The sequence below is a fragment of the Oncorhynchus gorbuscha genome, linkage group LG06 (genome assembly GCF_021184085.1).
Source record: "Oncorhynchus gorbuscha isolate QuinsamMale2020 ecotype Even-year linkage group LG06, OgorEven_v1.0, whole genome shotgun sequence".
In the NCBI taxonomy this organism is placed as follows: Eukaryota; Metazoa; Chordata; class Actinopteri; order Salmoniformes; family Salmonidae; genus Oncorhynchus; species Oncorhynchus gorbuscha.
In genome coordinates, this window is record NC_060178.1 from 27,964,177 (window position 1) to 27,990,444 (window position 26,268).

The 26,268-nt window shown below is 42.1% G+C and overlaps 1 protein-coding gene across 1 annotated transcript in view; it reads left to right on the plus strand.

The window, feature by feature from the left end:
• Positions 1-8,059: 8,059 nt before the first annotated feature.
• The window catches only part of LOC124037791 (neuroligin-1-like), a 355,732-nt gene continuing 337,523 nt past the window's right edge, over positions 8,060-26,268 (plus strand). The window contains exon 1 of the mRNA XM_046352855.1: positions 8,060-8,584. The gene's annotated coding sequence lies outside the window, so the exon portion shown is untranslated. The remainder of the gene's footprint in view (positions 8,585-26,268) is intronic.

A 26,268-nucleotide genomic window follows, 5' to 3' on the forward strand; every position in this document is an offset into this window, starting at 1 on the left:
CTATCTAGAGGGCCCAACCTCCTGGGAACCCCACTACGGAGGGGCGTGCTATGCCAGTGGCAGTTGGCCCTTGTATGAAGAGAGATTCTGTAAACAGTGCTAGACAGGTTGGAGTGAATTAGCTTTTTATGTCCCTGTCCACAACGTTCTTGAGTAGTGCGGATCCAATTAGGTGGCTACAAATTTCGCTTGTGTTGTATTATGAGCTCCTGACAATACAGGTTACAAGAAGTACCTTAAACCAAAAATGCTCAAAATAAAACATTGCTTTTGTGCCTTTTATGTGGTCTTGATATGGGTAGAAAGAACTTGGAGGAATCTCTATGGAGGAATTATTGTAACAAGGAAATGGGTGCACAGCTATAATAATCTATAGTTTCAACAGTGAGAATGAAGATGCTCAGCTGCCTTGACAGCAGCTTGCTATTTTTATAGACATTCCATAACTCACAGCGACGTTGCACCACAGCAACAGCTTGGTGACAGATGTATAATATTGTCTCTAAGGAGAGAGAATCTGTCTTTTGTCTCCAGCAGAGGTAGTTAACATTATAACCTCTCAAGATTAATTAATTTTCTGCCCACATCCGTTTCTATTTGATACCTAAATCCATTAATCTGTGTTTGACTTTGGTATTATTCTACATGTCAGTCACACATGTGTTATACCTAACACAACTTGTGCTTATTGTCAAGGCAATTTTTCTGGTTTTCGTAGTGCCTAGAAAGTTAGGACTCAGGGGTTTCTAAAAATTGCCTTGATAATATGCACAAGTCTGAATTTGATCCTATGTAGAACAATTGGAAATTGTTTGTTTTTTACTTTGAATAAAAGTAGAGACTCTGAGCTCGAAAATTGTTTATCAAACACAGCATTTGAGGAACAATGGGAAAGTAATTCTGCTTTGAAATGTGATAAACTTGTAACCCCACTTTTGAGAAAATGGCCCTTGAATGCTTTGGTAAACCTACTGGAGAGCTCCTCTTTGTCTACACCCATTCATACCCTCTTAACCCTTAGCCCCACCCATCTTTTTAAGGATTCACGTGAGGTCATGTGCTAAACAGAGTGAGTAGTGTAGTAAATGACCAAGGTTTTCAAGACTAAAAGTAGGAGCCTCAAATAAGGAAAAACTCCAGGTAAAAATAGACTTTCTCTCGTCCTTGGCCTATATCCTAATCTGACTTTGGTGCAGGTCATGTTGTTCTTCACATTATCATCTCTGGTAAACACACATTATATCAAATACAATCTCTGTTTATTTGTCACATGCACAGGATACAGAAGGTGTAAACAGTACAGTGAAATGGTTACTTGCATATTTGCACAGTTGCAATATCAAAAACAGAATGTTTCCAGATGATTATTAGGTGACGCTTACCCAGAATCACTTGTCTGAATTGATGGGTCATGTGAAATAAATGCTATAATCACCCCAGTCACATCTAGCTAAGAGGATGGGTCCCTATTGTCTAGATCTGTAAACATGAAATACAATAGATGGCCGTGATCACTCCCAGACACACCTGGCTAACTTGATGGGTCGTGTATTCACCTGGAGAAGTGGAGTCTTTCGTTTGGACTTGTAGCTAGCCAGCTAAACAATGAACTGGAATAATCTGAACTCATACTACTACAAATATGAACTGATTGTCATAGTTGTAGTATGAATATGCAGGTAGCTAAAGCTAACCAACTAGGTTCAATATTAGCTAGCTAGCTAACATTAGGCTATAACTAGCAATGCAAATGGTTTTCTGATTCAAATAATATTACTATCAGATCATACATTTAACATTAGCTAGCGAGCCAGCAAGCTAATGTTCGCTAGCTAGCGTACAGTATGCTTTAACTTGCAATGAAAATGAATTTCTGACAAAATTAGAAACGTATCATATCTGGAAATGTAGCTAGACTATTATATGCTGACCACAATGCACGTGTCGTGTGCACAAGCGTTGCAAAATAAATGTACACAAACATGTTATTCAATCATTTCATCCAAACTCAAATGAAAGCTTCACGGCCGACTGGAAACATTTAACTCCTCTTTGTTTGTAGCTACATCTTCTTTGGCCAGCTTTATGTTAAGTTACTCTGGTTCACACTGACCATGGCTTGTGTAGAAATTAGGCCATCTCAACGTTTGCCAACTGATCTGTCAATAGCGCCTGCTAAATTCAGGGCATCAATGTTGTTGAGAAAAGTAGCAAAACTTTTGTAGTTCTCGATGGCTAACGTTATACATTTCAAAAAATCCCCGATAGAAAGGCTTATCAACACATACTGAGCAGGTCATGCATTAGACAGAAGCATGCTACATGGCAGACCAATCCAAACTCATCTACCACCATGTCCAGCCCATCCATTATCTCAGCAAATCATGCCTCGCGGGAAGGTTCCTGACTTTTTCTGTGGATTAACCAACTAGGCTCAGAAGTAAAAAAGTGTATTCGTATATACAGATGGACGTTTCTTATTAAGGCACATGAACGTTCACATGTTCCAGAAGGCATTTCTGAAGAAAAAAAAATGTTTTTGCTAAAAACATTAAAAGATGTTCAAATGCCTCTCATGTGAAGTAGTGACATGCGACATATGCCTAGCTTCCTGAAGCAGGTCACCCTTGTCAAATGCAGATGGGGAGAAGTGTATGGAGTAAATGAATAAAATGGCTGAACCTCCATCCCAATCTCTTAGACGTTGTAATTGTGCAATTTTTAGTCTGCTGCATCAATATGGCACTTAAAACCGACAGACCCAATTAAAAATAAAATGTGTCAATGTAATCAGATTTCCCCAAGACTTTTTTGTCTCTTCTTCCGCTGGTTTAGAATCTGACACTTAAAGAACAATAAAAGCTTGTTATTGTATGAGACTCATTTGCCATTGTGAAGATTTATCATGCAACAGTTCCTTAAAAATTACAAAAGGGCTGGAGGGTGCTCAAGTAATGGTGTCACATTCTGCTCTGCTAGGACTACACTCAACCTGTCTGTGGCATTTTACCTATGCCCTGCGCTGTGCTATAGGGCTCTTAATGATTCAGAGTGAATGATACACTAGACAAGGACTATGAGTATGATACAAGTGTGCAGAGCCATAACTGATGCAAGCAGTAGAATCAGATTATGCAACTTATGGAACAGTGGGGACTGTGAAGAGACACACGCACAGCCACACATACACATGATAAGACACGCACTCTACACGCACATACACATGGATTTTGGATTGTAGATATGTAGTGGCCTGAGGGAACACACTTAATGTATTGTGTAAATGTTATGAAATGTAATATTTTAAATAGCCTTAATGTTGCTGGATCCCATGAAGAATAGCTGCTGCCCTGTCAGGGTTCTCTCCAGTGGTAAAAAGCCTCTGTTTTTCCTTACCAGTAGTCTGAGTGACAGGACCATGGTACTGGCACACGTTGCACAGCAGAGTGGACCTGTAAAATTGTCGCAGAACAGCAGACACAGCTATTTCTCTGTTGCCTATTGTTTCCCTTTAATGCATATAAATAGCTGTTTATTCCACCTTTTGCTGACCACTCTTTTAAGTGCCTGGGTTCAATGCCACAGTCCACACAGCCTGGCAAAGTGAAATGTATATAAGTCCTCAGCTCTGAAGTCCATTAGAGCCAATCTTATGGTACTGTAAATGGCTGCTATATGATTAGCGCAGAGTACATCTGTGTGAAGTACTTTTATCACAGAGCAGTTTCTTTGCATCCGTATTTTTCTAGAGAGCTGTTAGCAGCTGTACCATTTCCTGGATAAGTAAGAGGAGGCCTGTTATAGTATGCAATATATTTCACCTTAAAGAAGTGATTCTAGGCACAGCTTTTTCCCTCCATCTCTTTACTAATAATGAGATAGCAGCTCATCCATATGCATCTCCATTACTGGAGAGGACCTTGGGAGTATGTTTGTGCTGAGTCTTCTGACCTTTCTTAGTCTAATACAAGTCAAGCACACTATGTTCAATGAAATTAGAAGCCAGCTCACAGACACCCTTCAGATATTTCCTGCTTCATTTGTTCCTTCTCATAATTGCAAATGCAACCCAATAACATACCTAGACTTTGTTCACCCTAGCTTTGAATAATATAATACCGATGACATGCTACAGTGGAACACTTTTCCTTGTATATTCAGTAGTCAAGCCTGGGGAGCTATAAAAGTAATGACATAAAAGGTGTTATCGTCACCAGATGAAGAGGCTGCTGCGATGTGGAAGGATTGGAGTGGGTGGTGGGAGGGGGGTCAAAGGAAATATAATATATTGAGTGTATCTAACAAAGAAAGTAGAGCCATATGAAGAGCCAGTTTGCTCACAAAGGCTGAGGCTGACAAGGCTGATTACATGATTTATATAAACTGGCTGTAGCTACAGTTTAGGTGCAGACGGCATAGGGAGACAAGGCTAGTACTCATTGTGAGTCAAAGTTAGTACCAGTGCTACGGTTGTGGTTCTGGTAGAGGAGATGGAGACGGAGGAGGAGGAGGAGGAGGAGGAGGAGGAGGAGGAGGAGGAGGAGGAGGAGGAGGAGGAGGAGGAGGAGCATGGGGAAGGGTGGTTGCTAATGTAAAATTCATTTAGACATACAACGAATCATATTAATTAAAATCATAAGTCCGTAACTGATTAACAATACAAACAAATTGGTTCAGAAGAGACTCTGACTCCTTCCTCTAAATTATTAACATAACAGAATCACAGTGAAATTTGTTCTTACAATTTTTTTTTGCTAGTGGCCAATTTAGTAATCCTTGATTCCACTGAGTTAAGAGAGCGTTAAAACCAATTCCAGCACTGACCCTTGACTAAACCTTTACTATAAACCTATAACTCTGCCAATGCTTAATCCTATCCTTATGTCATCATATTTATATGGGGGTAAATCACCATGAGGATAAGTATCTGGTTCTTAGATTAATAGACCATGGTGGGGAATAAAAGTGGATGAGAAAATGCTTTAGGGCCATATCAAGAGACCTATAATCTTCCCTGCCGTATATTTTCATCTGAAACGATGCCGCTACACTTCAAATTAAACAGGGAAAAAAACCTGCCAGATACACTGCGCATTATCTATGTGTCCCTCTAGTAATGAGGTTGAGGTCTGCCTTGCTGTGACAGCTCTCTGCTTGGCTGTGAAGTGTTCTTTATTCATACTGGGTTGGATGACTTTTGAGGGTGCTGGTAGTAGATATTATCCAGGGTTTCCACCCACAACACTGCTGACTTAACATCATGGATAGTTCTGGGAAAATACACTTGTATATAGGCTTGGAGAAACAGATGAACATTAAAGACGTCGTGCACATGGCTCAGCTTTTGGACAGGAAAAATTATAAATACAGCAGAAACTAACGTAGGCAGATTGCTTAATATGATTCATAAGCAACAGGTTAGGTAGAATTGACCCCATATTGAGCAGCCTTTGTTCTTTGGCTATCCCCATAGGAGAACCCTTTTTGGTTTCAGGTAGAACCGTTTTGGGTTTAAAGTCGAACCCTCTGTGAAAAGGGTTCTTCGTAGAAGCCAAACGGCTTCTACCTGGAACCAAAAAAGGGTTCTTTAAAGGGTTCTCCTATGGGGACAGCCAGATAACCTTTTTAGGTTCAAGATAGCAACTTTTTCCTTAGAGTGTAGCGTACAAATAGGTACAGTATATGAACATGTTTCAGGGAATGGCAGGGTCAATACCATGTTCAAGGAAGCAGTTTTAACACATTCAGATGCCGTTTTCACTGTCAGTGAAACTTTTGTTTTACCATCACATGCATATTCTAAAGATTGCATTGCGATATAATTGTGTTCTGTGCACTATAGTGAGATTTACTTTACACCACTCTGCCTACAACAATCTGCTTTTAGGTGACACCATGCATCTCAAGAGAGAAGCCTAAAACCTGCGCACCACTACTTGTTTGCCCCAAAAAGTAGAATTTGGGTCCAAAAACGAATACAGGATAAGAAAGTGAGCTGGGAAGAAGGCGATCAGACAACAGCAATTGAATCTGAGGGGAAAAAATGAAATTGTGGTAAAGATTGTTACACTATGTCAGCTAAAGAGTGCATCCATCACCTTCTCTGTAGATTTCAGTGTTTGCCACAGTGGGGCTGGCAGCATGGAGGATTCTGTCAGTGTTATGGATGGTGCTGGGGGCTGAGCAGCAGCTCTCAACCAGACCCCCAGAGAGTGCCATTACTATGATGTTCAATTAGCTCACAGCCCAGACTCACTACCAGGGAGCTCCTCTCTAAAGAATAGATTCTCTAGATAGGGAGGGGAACCTTTTAATATTGAATGTTTCACTTTTGAAATGTAAAACAGACATGAGAACATCAACAATAACCCATACATTAAATGTAAAGAATGTCTTTATTGATAAATATTGGTTTATTTATGTTGTAGAAAATATCAATGCAGCTACTGCCTCTGGCAGTTCATTACAAATTATTGGACTTGTCCTGTGGGTTATGTTTATGTTTATCTGATTCTGGTGGTGCTTGTCGATCAGTTATTGCACAATTATACCAGCTCTATGTGTTAAAGTCAAAGACGTGTTGTATTTTACTAAGTTATTAGCTTTTTTCAATTAGAGGCTATGTGTGAATTTGAATGTATACAGCTTTTGACAATGATGTAGATGTGGTTGTGATAAATGTTGGCTCTAGCCTACATATGGCTCATTTGATTTATCTAAACGCTATATCCAGTACCATGGTCACCATGGTGATCCTGTGAAAACATTCATGATCTTATCTGGGTCATAACGTAGCCATATATTTACATAAAGACATGACTCTGGGTAATAAATGATGCTGGCAGGATTAAACCATGATCTAGACTAGAACTCTTTAGTGAGCTCTTTAGTGAGCTCTTGAGTGAGCTCTTGAGTGAGATCATGTCAAGTACAGATGTTTAGCCACACCACCCTTCGTTTGCAACGCAACACTTCGGAAATAAAATGAATGTTATTTGGAACAGAAATCAATGCCTTCTGTAATTTGCCATCAATATCAGCAGGTGTACCTCATCAAGACTAAGTATTGATAGACTACAACCCATACAACCTATTTTGTATTCATGAACTTAAAAAAAAAAAAAAAAAAAAAACAAAGACTAATTTTCCACTCAGAAATTGAGGTTGGCAAATGAACTAAATCACTCTGATTGTATCCAAACCCAGGAGTTTGTTTCAGTTCATATTTCAGAAACATGCGGCCTCTATTCAGCAGTCATGAAGATGTGCACTTGATTTAATTTTGACACGCAGCTCCCCATTTGTTCACTCTCAACTAATTACAAAGTAATTTAGGCAATGTTCTGAGGCACATTTTCACTCTCACTCTCTGCTGTTTTTAATCAAAAACAACTTTTCTTTAGAAGAAAACACATAATGAGGATGAATATATATATATCTGCTGGTAACAGTATCTGCAATGTAGATTATTGGGTGCCCCAAATCATTGGCTAATTACTGTTGGAAATGGACTCGAGCAACAAAACACCAGCTAAAATAGGTTGCATACTCAGGTGCAAAACACTTCCTCTACTACACAGGCATGAGTTCAAATCTTGAGATTGAAATAAAGATTGGTTATTCTATTTCCCCAATGGGGCTGGTCTTTTCCTTATGGGGAAATACCCAGGGAAATCCTATTCCTATGGGAAAACAAGTTGTGATTATTTAACTGAATCTCAATGCAACCATCCACTATGCATTGTAGTAGTCATTATGTGGCTCTAAAACTGGGCTCTAAAGCTTTAGACAGTATGTGCTAAACCCATTTATAATTATATTAATATTGTTGAGATGGCATTCAAAGCAATGGTCAAAATGAATATGTGCACATAGGGAATCTCAATTAATGTATTCAGCTAAAATAAACGTAACGGTTTCATTGTAAGTTTGAGATTTAACCTGTGTTAACACCCTGGCCCAGAGCTGCTCTCGCCTGATTATACATCATCTGCGTCATTCGCACGTTCGCGCTGCTTTCTGCAGAATCAGAAATCAGTTTTGTTACGGCAGTAGAGATGCACCGCAGCCTGCCTCATGTAGGATTTGTGCCGTTAACTGCCAATCTTTTCATATCAACATCGGTGATTATTATAGTTGGGTAATTTGTCTGGACTTGGTCTACCAAATTATCGTTTTAAGCCACGTCGGCAGCGCTCTCCTTGGAACGTCAGACCTGACTTGGTTTCTTCACCGGACTCTATTCTGCTTGATATTCCGTTCACTGTCAAAAACACAGCAACTGTAGGAGGAGCGGGAGTCGGCTGTTTTACCTTCAAACTTTGAGAAGGGATAACGGTTGCACAAAATGTAGCATGTCCAAGACATTTTGAGAAAAGTAAACTGGTCGTCGATAAAGCTACTTGGGAGTATTGACGGCAGAAACCGGGTGCCATTGAAAACTCCTGTTGTCTCAGTCATCGCAAGGTTCAAGCATCATTAACTGTGTATTAATTGGACATGACTGATGTCTGGTTCAAAATAACTCGAAAACTCCAAGGATTGCTGAGTCGACAAGCAATATAAAGATTCTTCTATAACTCAGGTATGTTTTTATTAAGCTATCAGCATAGTTCAATAAAGGTTAAACAACAAATAAAAACATATTTATTTACATCCTTTAATGATTTATGTTAGCTCGTGTGATCTATTATGTTTATTAGGCCATTCTTCATTCATTATTTATTTTGCATAATGCAAAGTAGATTCACGCCTCTGGAGGACAACTATAAAGGGGAAACAAAGTTGCCATTTCTGATGGATTCGTGCGTGTGTGTGTGTGTGTGTGTGTGTGTGTGTGTGTGTGTGTGTGTGTGTGTGTGTGTGTGTGTGTGTGTGTGTGTGTGTGTGTGTGTGTGCGTGCGTGCGTGCGTGCGTGCGTGCGTGCGTGCGTGCGTGCGTGTGTGTGTGTGTGTGTGTGTGTGTGTGTGTGTGTGTGTGTGTGTGTGTGTGTGTGTGTGTGTGTGTGTGTGTGTGTGTGTGTGTGTGTGTGTGCGTGCGTGCATGCAAGCGAGAGCGGGATGATGAGTAACTGAGTGAGTATGTATTATATTACATGGAGGTCGATAATTCCAAGTGACATCAAATTTAACTAGATGAGCAAACTGATCATATCTGATTGTCATTTCTTATTTAGAAAACATATAATTCCCCTCCGCAGCATTGTAATTGAATGAATAACCCTGCTTTTAAGACAGGGAATGTCATTTACAAATAAAACGAATACATCTGATAATATACTCCAGGTCTATTTGATCTCCATAGCGAAATTAGGAACGAAATTTGGTGGTATCAGATATGTTATAATGTGTTGTTCATTCTCATTTAATTAACGATTGCTAAAATAATAAGTATGCAGCTTTGCCAACTTCCTCAGTGTTTTACGATGTCTATCACATAGGCTATTATTCCACCTTTAAGCCCGGCAAGCTCCAGACGCCCCATTAGAATACACTGCGTCGCTGTCCATGGTGCTGACAGTTTGCAGAGCAGAGGCAATGGCGGAGCCTGGATTTTCAATTGAAATCATCAGCACTGCGCGCTGAGGCACAAGTCACAAGGCAGTACGGCATCATTTGCCTAATCTCTCTCTCTCAATGAAACTCTACCTGGAGTACAATTTTACACAGCAAATCACTGCCACAACGAGCACCATCAACAGTTCTCACACACTTGGTCGGGGTCACGGCACTGGTTGGATACTCACAACCTTAGATTTATGACTGTATGACACGTTCATATTCAAATGCATTTAATATGTATCAATATTGAATATTCATATTCAAAGCATATTTCGTGCCTCCTGCAATGACAGTACAGTTCATATCTGACCCCCCCCCCCTCTGTACAGTGCATAGTAATGATAACACTATGTAGGCCTGCCCTCAAATTGCTTGCTTATCTACTGATAACAGTGATTGTGATAATAAAGGATAACTTGAGATAGCGTTTTCAAGTTCACTCAATTAGTGGCACTGCCAGACCCAGTGGTTGTTACCCTCTGGACTGTTTTCCTGTAGATGGCAGTACAGGTCAGATATTCATTTACACACAACACCATTAATCCTGATAGCACATTGACAGGTGTAGTGTAATTGGGTATCATAAGATATTGGTGAATGATTTATTGTGGCATGGTGATGGCCTAATGTATCTTCAACATACATATGCATGTTTGGATGGATGGTGAAGTAAAACACTGACTTCAGTAAATCTAAAGACAATGTGCAGAGTATACAGCAATGTGCATACTCGGGCATCTAAATTCATTGGTTACACAGTTGTGCATGAGACACTTTTCTTCATGTCATGTAGCAAACCTGGAGATCTTTATGAAGGCCTGTTCACCTTAGGCTTCAGCAGTGATATACAGATGTCTGACCTTAACTTGATCACTCTTTTGTTGCAGAGAATTGTCCTGCTGCATCAGGAAATTCAAACGAGCCTCATCAGTTCTCTTTCTTTCCAATGTGGGGGCAGTCGAGACATTGGGATCAGGGCTTGCTATCAAAACAATTGTATCTCAGGCTCGCTCAAACGTTAGGCCTAGGTCCTTTTACTGCAACATTCAAATATAAAAAAACGTTTCTGAAATGCAGCAGTACAGATCAACAACTGTCATTTTATAGCTTAATAACACAATATATATATTAGTCTCCACTAGTCTACGACATACAGGTATCAAGTGTATCCTAAGGTCAAAATGTAGTTTAATTCTGGGTTTGTCTAGCCGTTGGGGCAGCTGCTTTCAGTGCGCACATATAGGCCTGTCGTGTCGGTGTGGGTTCTATTCTGGCTCATGCCCTTCTGGCACAAGTAACTTAATCCCCATGATTGACTTATCCCCCCGATTGATTAAGTTACACATTTCAAATATGGACAGTCCAGGGATATTTTACCCCCTTGATAAGAAATGACCATGTCAGACACTTTTGGACAACATAAATAGGAAACAAATAAAACAATAATAGTAGGCTACAGTACACCAACATTAGTTTCCATTCATACAAAGTGTCAGGTAAATCGACACAGTAGATTTGCTCTGGTAACCAATGAAATACTTGATTTCTATTGTATGGAATGGTAACCTATATAATAATAATGACAGAGGTCATAGAGGTGAAAACCGTTAATAAACTACTGTGTTTCTTTGGCTGAGTTGATTTGGGCCATCAGTTGATTTACAGATGTAGGCCTGCAGTAGAACGATATACTTTCATCCAGTGTGTATACTCATCCACGTTTTATAGTTAGGCAGGCTATGTATACTTTGTCAATATAGTTCTGGTCTTTGGTGTGGATGGAAAGCTTGTAATATGTAGTTTTAATATTTCATTTCGTAGAGCTGTCAAGGTGTTTATGAGTTTGAGCCCACCCAAAGACAATTTACTTGAGCTGAGACACTTTCCTTTGTTGTGTAAATGATAAGACTATTTGTTTAACTTCTTGAAAACGTTTCAATAAATACAATTAACTTGTGGGCCTATTGTAGGCTCAGGATGGTCACTATATTGCCCACCACTGTCATGTTTGTCATTTATTATCTTGTCTTGTCCCTGTGCTTCCCATTCTATTCGTTTCCCTCTGCTGGTCTTATTTGGTTCTTTCCCTCCTTCTAGCCCTCTCTCTCCCCCTCCCTCTCTCACTCTCTCGCTCTCTCTTCTCTCTATCGTTCCGTTCCTGCTCCCAGCTGTTCCTATTCCCCTAATCATCATTTAGTCTTCCCACACCTGTTCCCGATCCTTTCCCCTGATTAGAGTCCCTATTTATTCCTTTGTGATCCGTTCCTGTGCCGTCGGTTCCTTGCATTGTATTCACCATGCTGTGATTGCGTTTCGCCCTGTCCTGTCGTGTTTTTTGCCGTGATTGTGTATTACCCTGTCCTGTCGTGTTTTGTGCCTTCATCAGACGCTGCGTGTGAGCAGGTGTCTCAGTCGACTACGGCCTGCGCCTACCCGAAGCGACCTGCAGTCTGTGGCCGCTTCTCCAGTTGTTTTCCCCTCTACAATCTAGAGGATTTCTGTTATTCCGTTTTGAACATTAATAAACTCTGTTTCTGTTAAGTCGCGTTTGGGTCCTCGTTCACCTGCATGACAGAAGGAACTGACCAAGGAATGGACCCAGCGACTTCAGACGCTGTTTACACTGCCGTCAAGATCCAAGGAGCCATGCTCGGCAGACACGAGCAGGAATTGTCTGCTGCTCGCCATGCCGTGGAGAACCTGGCCGCTCAGGTTTCCGACCTCTCTGGACAGTTCCAGAGTCTACGTCTCGTGCCACCTGTTACTTCCTGGCCTGCCGAGCCTCCAGAACCCAGGGTTAATAACCCACCTTGCTACTCCGGGCAGCCCACTGAGTGCCGCTCCTTTCTCACGCAGTGTGAGATTGTGTTCTCTCTCCAACCCCACACATACTCTAGAGAGAGAGCTCGGGTTGCTTACGTCATTTCACTCCTTACTGGCCGGGCTCGAGAATGGGGCACAGCTATCTGGGAGGCAAGGGCTGATTGCTCTAACAGATTCCAGAACTTTAAAGAGGAGATGATTCGGGTTTTTGACCGTTCAGTTTTTGGTGGGGAGGCTTCTAGGGCCCTGGCTTCCTTATGCCAAGGTGAACGGTCCATAACGGATTATTCCATTGAGTTTCGCACTCTTGCTGCCTCTAGTGAGTGGAACGAGCCGGCGCTGCTCGCTCGTTTTCTGGAGGGACTCCACGCAGTGGTTAAGGATGAGATTCTCTCCCGGGAGGTTCCTTCAGATGTGGACTCTTTGATTGCTCTCGCCATCCGCATAGAACGACGGGTAGATCTTCGTCACCGGGCTCGTGGAAGAGAGCTCGCATCAACGGGGTTTCCCTGCTCCGCATCGCAACCATCTCCCTCCTCTGGCTTTGAGACTGAGCCCATGCAGCTGGGAGGGATTCGCATCTCGACTAAGGAGAGGGAACGGAGGATCACCAACCGCCTGTGCCTCTATTGCGGAGTTGCTGGACATTTTGTTAATTCATGTCCAGTAAGAGGCCAGAGCCCATCAGTAAGCGGAGGGCTACTGGTGAGCGCTACTACTCAGGTCCCTTCATCTAGATCTTGTACTACTATGTCGGTCCATCTACGCTGGACCGGTTCGGTGCTACATGCAGTGCCTTGATTGACTCTGGGGCTGAGGGTTGTTTCATGGACGAAGCATGGGTTCGGAAACATAACATTCCTTTCAGACCGTTAGACAAGCCTACGCCCATGTTTGCCTTAGATGGTAGTCATCTTCCCAGCATCAAATTTGAGACACTACCTTTAACTCTCACAGTATCTGGTAACCACAGTGAGACTATTTCTTTTTTGATTTTCCGTTCACCGTTTACACCTGTTGTTTTGGGTCATCCCTGGCTAGTATGTCATAATCCTTCTATTAATTGGTCTAGTAATTCTATCCTATCCTGGAACGTTTCTTGTCATGTGAAGTGTTTAATGTCTGCCATCCCTCCCGTTTCTTCTCTCCCTACTTCTCAGGAGGAACCTGGCGATTTGACAGGAGTGCCGGAGGAATATCATGATCTGCGCACGGTCTTCAGTCGGTCCCGAGCCAACTCCCTTCCTCCTCACCGGTCGTATGATTGTAGTATTGATCTCCTTCCAGGGACCACGCCTCCTCGAGGTAGACTATACTCTCTGTCGGCTCCCGAACGTAAGGCTCTCGAGGATTATTTGTCTGTGTCTCTTGACGCCGGTACCATAGTGCCTTCTTCTTCTCCGGCCGGGGCGGGGTTCTTTTTTGTTAAGAAGAAGGACGGTACTCTGCGCCCCTGCGTGGATTATCGAGGGCTGAATGACATAACGGTTAAGAATCGTTATCCGCTTCCCCTTATGTCATCAGCCTTCGAGATTCTGCAGGGAGCCAGGTGCTTTACTAAGTTGGACCTTCGTAACGCTTACCATCTCGTGCGCATCAGAGAGGGGGACGAGTGGAAAACGGCGTTTAACACTCCGTTAGGGCATTTTGAGTACCGGGTTCTGCCGTTCGGTCTCGCCAATGCGCCAGCTGTTTTTCAGGCATTAGTTAATGATGTTCTGAGAGACATGCTGAACATTTTTGTTTTTGTCTATCTTGACGATATCCTGATTTTTTCTCCGTCACTCGAGATTCATGTTCAGCACGTTCGACGTGTTCTACAGCGCCTTTTAGAGAATTGTCTCTACGTAAAGGCTGAGAAGTGCTCTTTTCATGTCTCCTCCGTTACTTTTCTCGGTTCCGTTATTTCCGCTGAAGGCATTCAGATGGATTCCGCTAAGGTCCAAGCTGTCAGTGATTGGCCCGTTCCAAGGTCACGTGTCGAGTTGCAGCGCTTTTTAGGTTTCGCTAATTTCTATCGGCGTTTCATTCGTAATTTCGGTCAAGTTGCTGCCCCTCTCACAGCTCTTACTTCTGTCAAGACGTGTTTTAAGTGGTCCGGTTCCGCCCAGGGAGCTTTTGATCTTCTAAAAGAACGTTTACGTCCGCTCCTATCCTCGTTACTCCTGACGTCACTAGACAATTCATTGTCGAGGTTGACGCTTCAGAGGTAGGCGTGGGAGCCATTCTGTCCCAGCGCTTCCAGTCTGACGATAAGGTTCATCCGTGCGCTTATTTTTCTCATCGCCTGTCGCCATCTGAGCGCAACTATGATGTGGGTAACCGTGAACTGCTCGCCATCCGCTTAGCCCTAGGCGAATGGCGACAGTGGTTGGAGGGGGCGACCGTTCCTTTTGTCGTTTGGACAGACCATAAGAACCTTGAGTACATCCGTTCTGCCAAACGACTTAATGCCCGTCAAGCTCGTTGGGCGTTGTTTTTCGCTCGTTTCGAGTTTGTGATTTCTTACCGTCCGGGTAGCAAGAACACCAAGCCTGATGCCTTATCCCGTCTGTTTAGTTCTTCTGTGGCTTCTACTGATCCCGAGGGGATTCTTCCTTATGGGCGTGTTGTCGGGTTGACAGTCTGGGGAATTGAAAGACAGGTTAAGCAAGCACTCACGCACACTGCGTCGCCGCGCGCTTGTCCTAGTAACCTCCTTTTCGTTCCTGTTTCCACTCGTCTGGCTGTTCTTCAGTGGGCTCACTCTGCCAAGTTAGCTGGTCATCCCGGTGTTCGAGGCACTCTTGCGTCTATTCGCCAGCGCTTTTGGTGGCCGACTCAGGAGCGTGACACGCGCCGTTTCGTGGCTGCGTGTTCAGACTGCGCGCAGAAGAAGTCTGGTAATTTTTTTTCTGCTTCTGCTCCTGGTCTTGCTGGGTCTCAGTCTGTTCCCTGCCATCGCATCTCTCCTGTTATTGTCCCTGCCCTTGCTGTGTCTCAGTCTGTCCCTAGTTCTCATTTTTTTTTTAGAGTAGTACCCTAGTTTCCCTTTTTATCGTTTTTCGTTACGGTCCTGAGGAGAGGAGTTGGGTTCTTTCTCGGGACGTGCTGGACCGTTTGATCTATGATTTCCTCCGTTGCCGCCAGTGTTCCTCCTCGAGAGCGCCAGGAGGCGCTCGGTGAGTGGGGGGGGTACTGTCATGTTTGTCATTTATTATCTTGTCTTGTCCCTGTGCTTCCCATTCTATTCGTTTCCCTCTGCTGGTCTTATTTGGTTCTTTCCCTCCTTCTAGCCCTCTCTCTCCCCCTCCCTCTCTCACTCTCTCGCTCTCTCTTCTCTCTATCGTTCCGTTCCTGCTCCCAGCTGTTCCTATTCCCCTAATCATCATTTAGTCTTCCCACACCTGTTCCCGATCCTTTCCCCTGATTAGAGTCCCTATTTATTCCTTTGTGATCCGTTCCTGTGCCGTCGGTTCCTTGCATTGTATTCACCATGCTGTGATTGCGTTTCGCCCTGTCCTGTCGTGTTTTTTGCCGTGATTGTGTATTACCCTGTCCTGTCGTGTTTTGTGCCTTCATCAGACGCTGCGTGTGAGCAGGTGTCTCAGTCGACTACGGCCTGCGCCTACCCGAAGCGACCTGCAGTCTGTGGCCGCTTCTCCAGTTGTTTTCCCCTCTACAATCTAGAGGATTTCTGTTATTCCGTTTTGAACATTAATAAACTCTGTTTCTGTTAAGTCGCGTTTGGGTCCTCGTTCACCTGCATGACAACCACTAGGTGAAAACTCAGCTTTGAGCTTTGAACCGGAGATCGCTGCTCAGACCACTGTGGTACGGCAGTTCACTCTAGCAAGCACTAAGAATACTATGAATACTCATAATACATCGTTTTTTAAAATGATTTTGTTTCAAACCACAGTATTAACCTTAACCACAATTAATCCTTAAACTGTTAACCTTTAAGTTGTTTCTGTCTTAACTCTGTAACCACACGGAATGAATGCATCAAAAATAGACATTGATCCACGAGACGTGCTGTAGGCTGCAGGTAGGTACAGTGTGCATTGTATACAAACAACGCCTTCAGCTGCACCCTGGCGACGATTATAAATATTTCTTCAGATATTAAAATCCTCCTGCTGCAGGATCATTTTCCTCCCGGGACGAAATGTGTCAAATTAAGATCCGACATCTGTACTAATATGGTCAATAGGTTAAGTGAGAACTAAGCTCACTATGCAATTAAAAACTGTTATTTTATTCATCTGTTTTCGGTAAGCAATGCACAGGCTCTGTTGGGTGTCACAGGCATCATGGTTTGGTGGCCTGGCCTGTTGGTGACCGTGTGTTCCTCTTTGTAGAGATGAAAGCCAGAAAGCTTTGACAACAACAGCAATACAATTCTCTTTGTATTTTTCTGCAGGTCCATCATATGAATATTTAGAAAGTGGTACTCTCTCTATCCTACTATTTTCCTTTCGGCAGGGTTAATACCTGCCTGGCACCCAAACGAAATCTTTCTCTTTACCCCTCTCTAACAATACTGCTATAGTGCTTCCATAGTACACTTTTGATTTATATTTTAAACAATCATTCCATTTCATGCTGTCTGGCCATTTTTGATGTCCCATTGAAAATTATTATTGAATTAAGGATTAAATACTGTAGACTGCCAACAGATAGGTGAATTGATTCCATTTGAATGTCTACTGTTTGTCTGCTTAGATAAGGAGAAAGGCAGATAGACAACAATTAAAAATATATTCTGAGAAAAAGAGATCGAGTTCTCAACATCCGGTTGAAAAATTATAGTGGAAGTTGTTGAAGAATTGAAAAAGTGTGGTGAACAAACATTCACCTCTGAAGAGCCACAGAGGCTCAAATTCATACTCAAGTTTTCATTTTCAAATCAAGTGTTGAGTGGCATTGAGAAGATTGAATGGCCCTGTTACTCAAACCAGGGCTTTTAGATGAACCAATATTGAAGAAGGAGTTATTTTCCTTTCTTTGGTTCAAGGAGATGGTGGGGGTTGATAGAAGTTAGTTGCTGTTACAAACATGTATTTTAGTTTGTACATGAGAGACTGATTGGATAATGGGCCGAAGGTATTGTATCACTTTCAAATACTTTCTGTTAAACTGCCATGTTTTGCTTCATGTTGTGCTGTAACCTGAGTTATGCTGTTGATTTGTCCTGAGTGTTTACTTGTTTGCCCAGGGCACAGGAGGGTAATGTAGCTAATCTAAATAACAGAACGTTTTCTCTATGAAGGGTCACTGCCTCACTCTGTCTCACATTAACAACAAATCATGTAACAAGCACAGGAACTCAAGGTGTTTAGTGAAGACGCTGCTCTATTTCTGCCGTCTGTCAGGGTCACTTGATCACTGGGGTGTTCTTTTTTTAACACTTCAAACCTAAATGTTGTCTCCTTGACATACACAACAATAATAATATATGCCATTTAGCAGACGCTTTTATCGAAATAAATTTACATCCAAAACGACTTACATTTTAAACATGGATGGCACCAGGAATCCAACCCACCGTCCTGGCATAGTAAGAGCCACACTCTACCAACTGAGCTGTATGTCCATTGTTAGTGCATTAACTCTACACACAGTGTGCCATACAAGTTTTCTGTTTTCTCCATTGAGTAAGTCAGACTGATGTGTTCCCCAGTCTTTCAGCATTTTTGTAGCTGATGCTCATTGTCCTAATCATCTCTGTTACCAGCCTTTGTCAATAGAAAATATGAATCTCATTAGTCTTATACTTCTGTTCTGCAGTGCTCATCTCATTAAGTTGGGATATCGCTACAATCTGTTTGACCCTAATGGTCACGGTGACCGTGCTGTACTGTGGCTATCTCCTTGTTTAGCACAGCTCCTCTACCTGACACAGGCGTGAAACACAGCAATTAGCCACGCGGTCATGGCTAATATTAAGGGGGTGAACAGGGGGATGAGACAGAGGCTGTGTCCCAAAATGCACCTTATTCCCTATATAGTGCACTACTTTTCTACAAGGCCCATAGTGTTCTGGTGAAAAGTTATGCAATGTAGGGAATAGGGTGCCATTTGGGATGCAAAAAGAGTCACAGAGCTGACGGATGGCAGAGGGCAAAGCCATGTTACGTAATACAGCTGTGGTGACGGTCAGACTCAGACTCATTGGGTTCATTGAGCAAATTGATAAGACAACATTAGTCAAGTTTGAATATTCCCCATTAGGGAAGTCACACATTAAATTAAGATGGGGAACGGCATAATTTTGTCTCTTTGGTGAGTATGACACTGATGAGTTGAGCCAAGTGTTCTGTTTGCATTTGGGTGAAATAGGACTGAGTTTGCTGATATCTTCTTTACCAGAGTACATTGATTTTGTATTGGTAAACCAATGACTGATATAACCTTCCTAGTCATTAGTGGGGATCAGACACTCTCATAGACATATTGATCTATTTCATGCCCCCAGTGTTGATATCATTACTTGGAATTACTTTCCTATGATCTTTAATAAGAAGATTTTTCTCAAGGTCTGGTTTATGAAACCAGGCAGTCTAAACTTTACCTTTACAATTTGAATCTTCACCAGGACTCAAATACTTCACAGAGTTGTACCATTATGCAACATTTCCAGATTCTGGCTCGAGCAACGACACTATAATGTGATTCTAAATGTGGCTTGGAAAATTACGAGCGACAAAGCATTCAAATATTGAATGCGGAGCTCAAGGCAAGATTTAGATGTTTATTTATTAAATTGCGCTTCCTACTAATTCATGGGGTGTCGTTATTAATTTTAGTCTGTCGTTTTGACTCGCAGCATTTCTTGCACACTCTGAGGACAATGAAATAAGATCTGAGGGAAAGGAATCATGAAGCACATGGCAAATGTTCCCCACATTGGTCATCAAATTCAAAACCCTGGGGAATAAAGAAGTTTGGAGTCAATTATCCGCAAAAGGTTTGTACATCTGCAGTCTATCTGAATTATTACAGCCAATGGAGCACAGGAGCTCAGATCCTCTCACACTGGAGAAGATAGCCATCTCTTTGACTCACTAATAAAAATGGCTGCTTCATTAAGAGCAGGGGGCCTCTGCCTGTACAGTACTTAAGTGTAATCGGACAGGTCTTGAGGGAGAGATGGGGAGATCAACTGTTGGTTGCAGACAGTCAATTGGGGTTGGCGTCAGCTTGATTATTTGAATGGCAAAGTTCATCCTGACTCCTACCGTGGCTCTCCACAGCTAATGCAGAGGCATGACTGTGTGTGTGTGTGTGTGTGTGTGTGTGTGTGTGTGTGTGTGTGTGTGTGTGTGTGTGTGTGTGTGTGTGTGTGTGTGTGTGTGTGTGTGTGTGTGTGTGTGTGTGTGTGTGTGTGTGTGTGTGTGTGTGTGTGTGTGTGTGTGTGTGTGTGTGCGTGTGACTCTATGTGTGAGTAATGGAACGGGGGGGTAGATGGGTGGTTGGTTGAGTGTTATTCAGAGCAAAAGGTTCCATATTGTCTGTATGATTTGTGTTGTGCTTCTCAGCAGACGTTGACGCCTTAGAATGGCCAGAGCCAACGGGAGTGGCAGCTCAGCCGCCCTTATGGGATGCTACATGTCCTCGCCACCCATCACGTGTTTGGCTGCGTACATTGCCACATTGTGTTCAGTGAGATGATGAGGACTGTGACCTATCCACCTTGAAATACAAGATGCCCATCCGTCCTGCTCCGAAGAGCAGCACTGCCCACTCCACCAGATTAGGTCATGGTAGAAACAAAGCCACTGACTGAGCCAGAACCTCCTCCAGAGATAGTTAGCATAGCATCTACTAGCTATCTACAGTGCACACGAGAGTAAACAGTACTGGTTTTAAAAGGCATAAGGAATGTCTTTCCTAATACCATTCACTATACAGGCTAGTAATTTATTCTGTTTAGGCTGCCCTTTATAGGTAATGAAATTCTGTTAAGTGAATCTAGCTATACTTTACTTTGCTGAAGATGCCACTAACAAGCTTACCCCAGAAGCTCAGGGCTCCTTCTCACTAGCATTAAGCAGAGTTGGAAATGTAATTATTCTAATTGTTTATTCTCTCTCCATCCTTAACAAATGGCCTGCACATTAAGCTGAATCTCCTGTACTGAAGCCATTGTACCTTACCTTTTATTCTCTACCACCCCTTCTCCTTTCTCCATTTACATTTACATAAGTAGATGTTTGACTCTGGTCTCAGCCCAATGCTCCTGCGGCACTTCGCTCCCCCTGGCAAAGTTAACAGCAGTTTAACATTTTATTGAGCTACGCTCTGTGAAGAGTTAAACAAATCAGTACTTCCATGTTTTAGGGATGCCTTGTCCTCTACAGAGGCTCTGTGGGACAGCCGGAGAGAGAGGTCTGAGTTTGTACATCGATAGGGCTGCCGCTTGTTTTTTAAGGTCAGAAACACTTGAAAATGTGCCACACTCTCTTCTGTCTCCCCCTCGTTCGTCTGGTTTTGTGTTTTTGTTGCAAACGTTAAAGACCTGAAGATGTTGTGTGAACCTTGTTGGACAGATCATGACCCCTCCTGCCAGGAGAAGTAGACCAGAGGCCTGTTAGACATGGGGATCATGTACTCCCATGGCTTTATGGGTCAGTTGTGGGGAGAAAAGCAGAGCAGTGGAGGAAGGGAGGCATACTCACTGTGCAGAGCAGACAGCAGGAGGTGGAATAGCCACTGGCTATAAGAGGAGTGCTATTATCACTGCAGTCGGAATGAAAACTCTGTCACCTAGCTGTGTGATCCACAATACCTTAGTTTGAGCTCAAATGAGCACCTTAGGTAGAGCTACCGCTGCCTCTCCACTGCGTCTTCTGTTCTCATAAGCATTGGGCCTCTTTGGAGTAAGACGGTTGATTCTCCAAGGTTATCTCTGGGGAGAGCTGGTATGAATATGGAAGTGAAATACTGGGAATGAAGGTTGATCAGAAATTCAAATAATTCCTGCCAGCACACTTTGGTTGATGTTGACCCCTTTGCATATACTTCTGTTCTCTAACCCCATCCCCATAAAGGAAATGCATGTACAGGAAATGCATTTTTTAAAATTCACGTTTCACTTTTCATTTCCAATTTTTTTGTAGTCAAATGCTTCCATTTTGACTTGCATGTGAAGATTGTGACCTTGGAACGCCATTTGATGCATTCTGCAGTCTGTATCTGTCTGCCTGTATGTTTGATAGGATAAATAGGCAGGGCCAGTGAAATCAGCCTTTCTCTGTGTGTGGACCTCCATTCAGCCTGGTATTAGACTGAATCAGCAATGGGCTGAGTGGCCCTGATCATTTATATGCAATTTTTCACTCTCAACCCTCACAGAGCACTCTAAAGCTCTTATTACCAACTTAATTAGGGGCTTGAAATCAATGCACTATCACATTAAATAAAACACAAGCAGCAGAGACGGAGGTGACATAGATTTCACCACAGAGTTAATTACAGAGTATATGTTACCAAAGGACTGTTTTATGTTGGCTTTTGGGTTTTTAGTGTGCCCATCTTAAACCGCTCGGCCCTCTCTCACTTGGCTTTTACAGACAGAATTACCACGTTGTCCGTGTGAACGATAAAAAGGCGTGTCAGCGTGTAAAAGAGGGAGCAAGATTGCAGTTTGATGGCCAGAGCTGAATCTTTACTGCTGGTTATTACCAGTTCCATGTTGGTTTTATTAATTTATTTCCCCTTTTCTGAGGGGTGGTAAAAATGTCTAATGTTATTTAATAGGGAAAATGTGTGTTACCAGCAAAAACAGCTTCTTGTGATGTGGCCTAAACCAGGGTTCCCCAACTGGTGGCCAACGGGCCGATATGGCCCGCAGCTCATTTTATTTGGCCCACCAAGATTTCTGAGCAATATAAATATATATATATATATATATATATATATATATATATATATATAATCAGCTCCAAGTGATTTAAATGTTTTATATCTGTTCCAAAGTATTCCCACGCATAATAGAGAGATATATATGTGATCGTATATAAATGTAAGTAAGGCTTGAAATGATTATTTTTTTACTCATATATTATATATGTTTGGGCTTCTTTGCAATCTAAAATTATTTGTAATTATGTTCCGACTTCCTGACCATCGGCCCGCAGATATATCTAGTTAATGATCCCTAGCCTAAACTATCACTACGGTAAACTCCAAACAACCTGCAGGTTAGTGTTTTACGTCATGAATCTTGTTCTGGAGGCAGCCCTGCAGACTGGGCACTAGATGGCACAGCCCATCTAGCGGGAGTCGCTCAGTTCTGCATCCAGGGCAAGATTCATGACAATAAACATCAACCTGCAAACATCCTAAACCCAAAAGCCTCTTAAAACCTTCTGGCGCAGGCTAGCGACCCACCTCAACAACATCCGGTGAAATTGCAGAGCGCCACATTCAAAATACAGAAATAGTCATAATAAACGTTCATAAAAATACAAGTGTTATACATCGGCTTAAAGATGAACTTCTTGTTAATCCAGCCGCTTTGTGTGATTTCAAAAAGGCTTTACTGCAAAAGCACACCATGCGATTATCTGAGGACAGCGCACCGCTTACAAAAGCATACAAACATTTTACAACCAAGTAAAGGAATTACAAAAGTCAGAAATAGCGCTAAAATTAATCACTTACCTTTGAAGATCTTCATATTGCAGTCACAAGAGTCCCAACTTCACAATAAATGTTTGTTTTGTTTGATAAAGTCCCTCTTTATATCTCAAAAACTCTGTTTTGTTGGCACGTTTTGTTCAGTAATCCACTGGCTCAAAGGTGGGCAAAACATGCAGACGAATACATCCTAATAGTACCAGTAAAGTTTGTCAAAACATGTCAAACGATGTTTATAATTAATCCTCAGGTTGTCAGTTGTCTAAATAATCGATCATATTTAAACCGGACAATAGCGTATTCAGTAGAATGGAAAAACAACGAAGGACACGCGGTCAGTCACGCACCCAAACCAGCTCTGCATTCTTCCTCAGTCCACTGACAGAAATGTCTTATTCTTCTCAATTTTTCAGAAAACAAGCCTGAAACAATATCTAAAGAATTGACATCTAGTGGAAGCTATAGGAACTGCAATCTGGGTCCTTACCCATTAGATACTCTATAGGCATTCAATTGAAATACCCACATCAAAAAAATCCCACTTCCTGGATGGATTTTCCTCAGGTTTTTGCCTGCCATATCAATTATGTTATACTCACAGACATTATTTTAACAGTTTTGGAAACTTTAGTGTTTCTATCCAAATCCACCATTTTTTTTGCATATACTAGCTTCTGGGCCTGAGTAACAGGCAGTTTATTTTGGGCATGATTCTCATCCAGACGTCAAAATACTGCCCCCAAGCCATAAGAAGTTTTAAGGCTAAATTCATTGTTAGAAACTTCATAGGAGCTGTTACCCAAAGCCACCGTTATTAACGTTGCATCTGAATACGCTCGTAATCTAACACCTGCCTCAGACTACTCGTAGAACAGCTAAGTGCGTCATTAAATGTTCCCCCACCCCCGAGCCACTTTATAAACAGAAGATCTTTGCTAAAACATACAATCACATGATTTATTTGTCTCCCTATGACCTCTGATCACTTTAAAAGATGACTACAAACACAAAGTTGTCAATGTCTTTGCAAGTGATAAAAACAAGCAACGTATAAAAATATGATTCAGATGAAAACTGAGATGACTTCATTAAAATATAAACAGTAGGTTATATGACTGTTTAAATCATATTGAAATACATTTAATGTTCAATCAAGTGAGTTCCATTTTGCTACTTGTAGGCTACTGTCTATAATTTTTCTCAATACATTTCATGATGTGTAGCCTAACATCTGCGCAATGATGTGCCAAATCGGTGGTTTAGTGCATTTTTATTGGGTAGACATAGAATAAGCCACCTCAATATTTGCAGTCTTAGGTGGTAATATCTCTCTAGGAGCTGATCCATCATCAGTATTGTGAAATAATTCAAATTTTAAGGTACAGTTTTAATAGAGAAAGCAAACCTGAGGGCTGCACTCCCTTTCTTTCGATCCTATCAGTATTTACACATGCTCCAATGACGCACTTAGTGACCATTCTCTCTGCGTGGTATTTTGGGAAACACATGTTACGTCTTTGGCCGTTGTAGGAAAGATGCATCATTAAAACACTCATAAGCCTCAATTCCATTGCTGTCCGGAAATCCAGGCCCAGGTCATCTACAATAGGTCTTCACATTGTGTGGAGCCAACGAGAGACCGAGATAGTGTATAGTCTGGATTGCAGAGAGGTTGCAGGTGGATTGTCTTGCTTTAAAAGCAATAGCATGATAGCCGAGGTGAATGTGGAATGGCTTCAGAAACACTGTGGGAGCCAGACAGGTCGTATCAGACACGGCTGGGTTGATTCAATGGAGGCAGAATTAGTATGCCGGGCCACAGTCATGTCCCTGCTTGTGATGATATAATTTGTAGTGCTCCCCGTTGAATGTCGCCCCATAGTTTACTTGTCCTTACAGCCAACCTGAGCCTCGGAGCAGAGCCTAGGAACAACGTTCAAATTTGATGACAAGTATTAAGCAATGAGCTCCGTTGACTATTAGATTAAGGGAAGCAATAATATCCTGTCCTACAGGTAGAGTTGTCCTATGGCCGCCAGCAGAGTTGCTGACACAGACCTCAGGCAGGTAGATAAACTAGACTACAGTGGTTGATGGCAGTGAACAAGAGAGAGCCATGAGAAAACAAGTGCTGCAAACATGTTGGCTCACCATTTAATAATAAGGTGGATAAGAAGCTAGAAAAGGAGAAATATTGGAGTGTTGGTGTAAAGGTGCCGCCAACTAGCACTAGCTAACATTAAAGATATGCTTAAGATCCCGGACTAGCGCAACAAATTTGTAAAATATTGTAAGAATTGGATTTGTAACATATCATACAAATTGCATAAAATAAGAAAAAAGGACACAACATTTCATGCAGGACGTAGATCATACAAAATCAGGGGTGAAAGTAGATTTCATTTCTTAACGGTAAGGGTATTTTCTTTATCGACTAGGGGTGTAATCATAGAATTACACTAACTTTCAAAAGTTTGCGTCACTTAGAAATATCCTTGTTTTTGAAAGAAAAGCACAATTTTCATCCATTAAAATAAAATAAAATAGATCAAAAATACAGCGTAGACATTGCTAATGTTGTAAATGACTATTGTAGCTGGAAACGGCAGATTTTTAATGGAATATCTACAGGCTCAAAACGAAATAAAGAACTTGCTTCTGAAACTCGTCAGTCTTGTTCTGAGAAAGGCCCTGGTGCACAACTGAGCAAGAGGACAAGTACATTAGAGTGTATAGTTTGAGAAACAGACGCCTCACAAGTCCTCAACTGGCAGCTTCATTAAATAGTACCCGCAAAACACCAGTCTCAACGTCAACAGTGAAGAGGCTACTCCGGTATGCTGGCCTTCTCGGCAGAGTTCCTCTGTCCAGTGTCTGTGTTCTTTTACCAATCTTAATCTCTTATTTTTATTGGCCAGTCTGAGATATGGCTTTTTCTTTACAACTCTGCCTAGAAGGCCAGCAGCCCAGAGTCTGGTGTTTTGCGGACACTATTTAATGAAGCTGCCTGTTGAGGACTTGTGAGGTGTCGGTTTCTCAAACTAGACACTCTAATGTACTTGTCCTCTTGCTCATTTGTGCACCGGGGCCTCCCACTTCTCTTTTTATTCTGGTTAGCGCCAGTTTGTGCTGTTCTGTGAAGGGAGTTGTACACAGCGTTGTACGAGATCTTCAGTTTCTTGGCAATTTTTCACGTTTTTTTATTTCTCAGAACAAGAATAGACTGACAAGTTTCAGAAGAAAGTTATCTGTTTCTGTC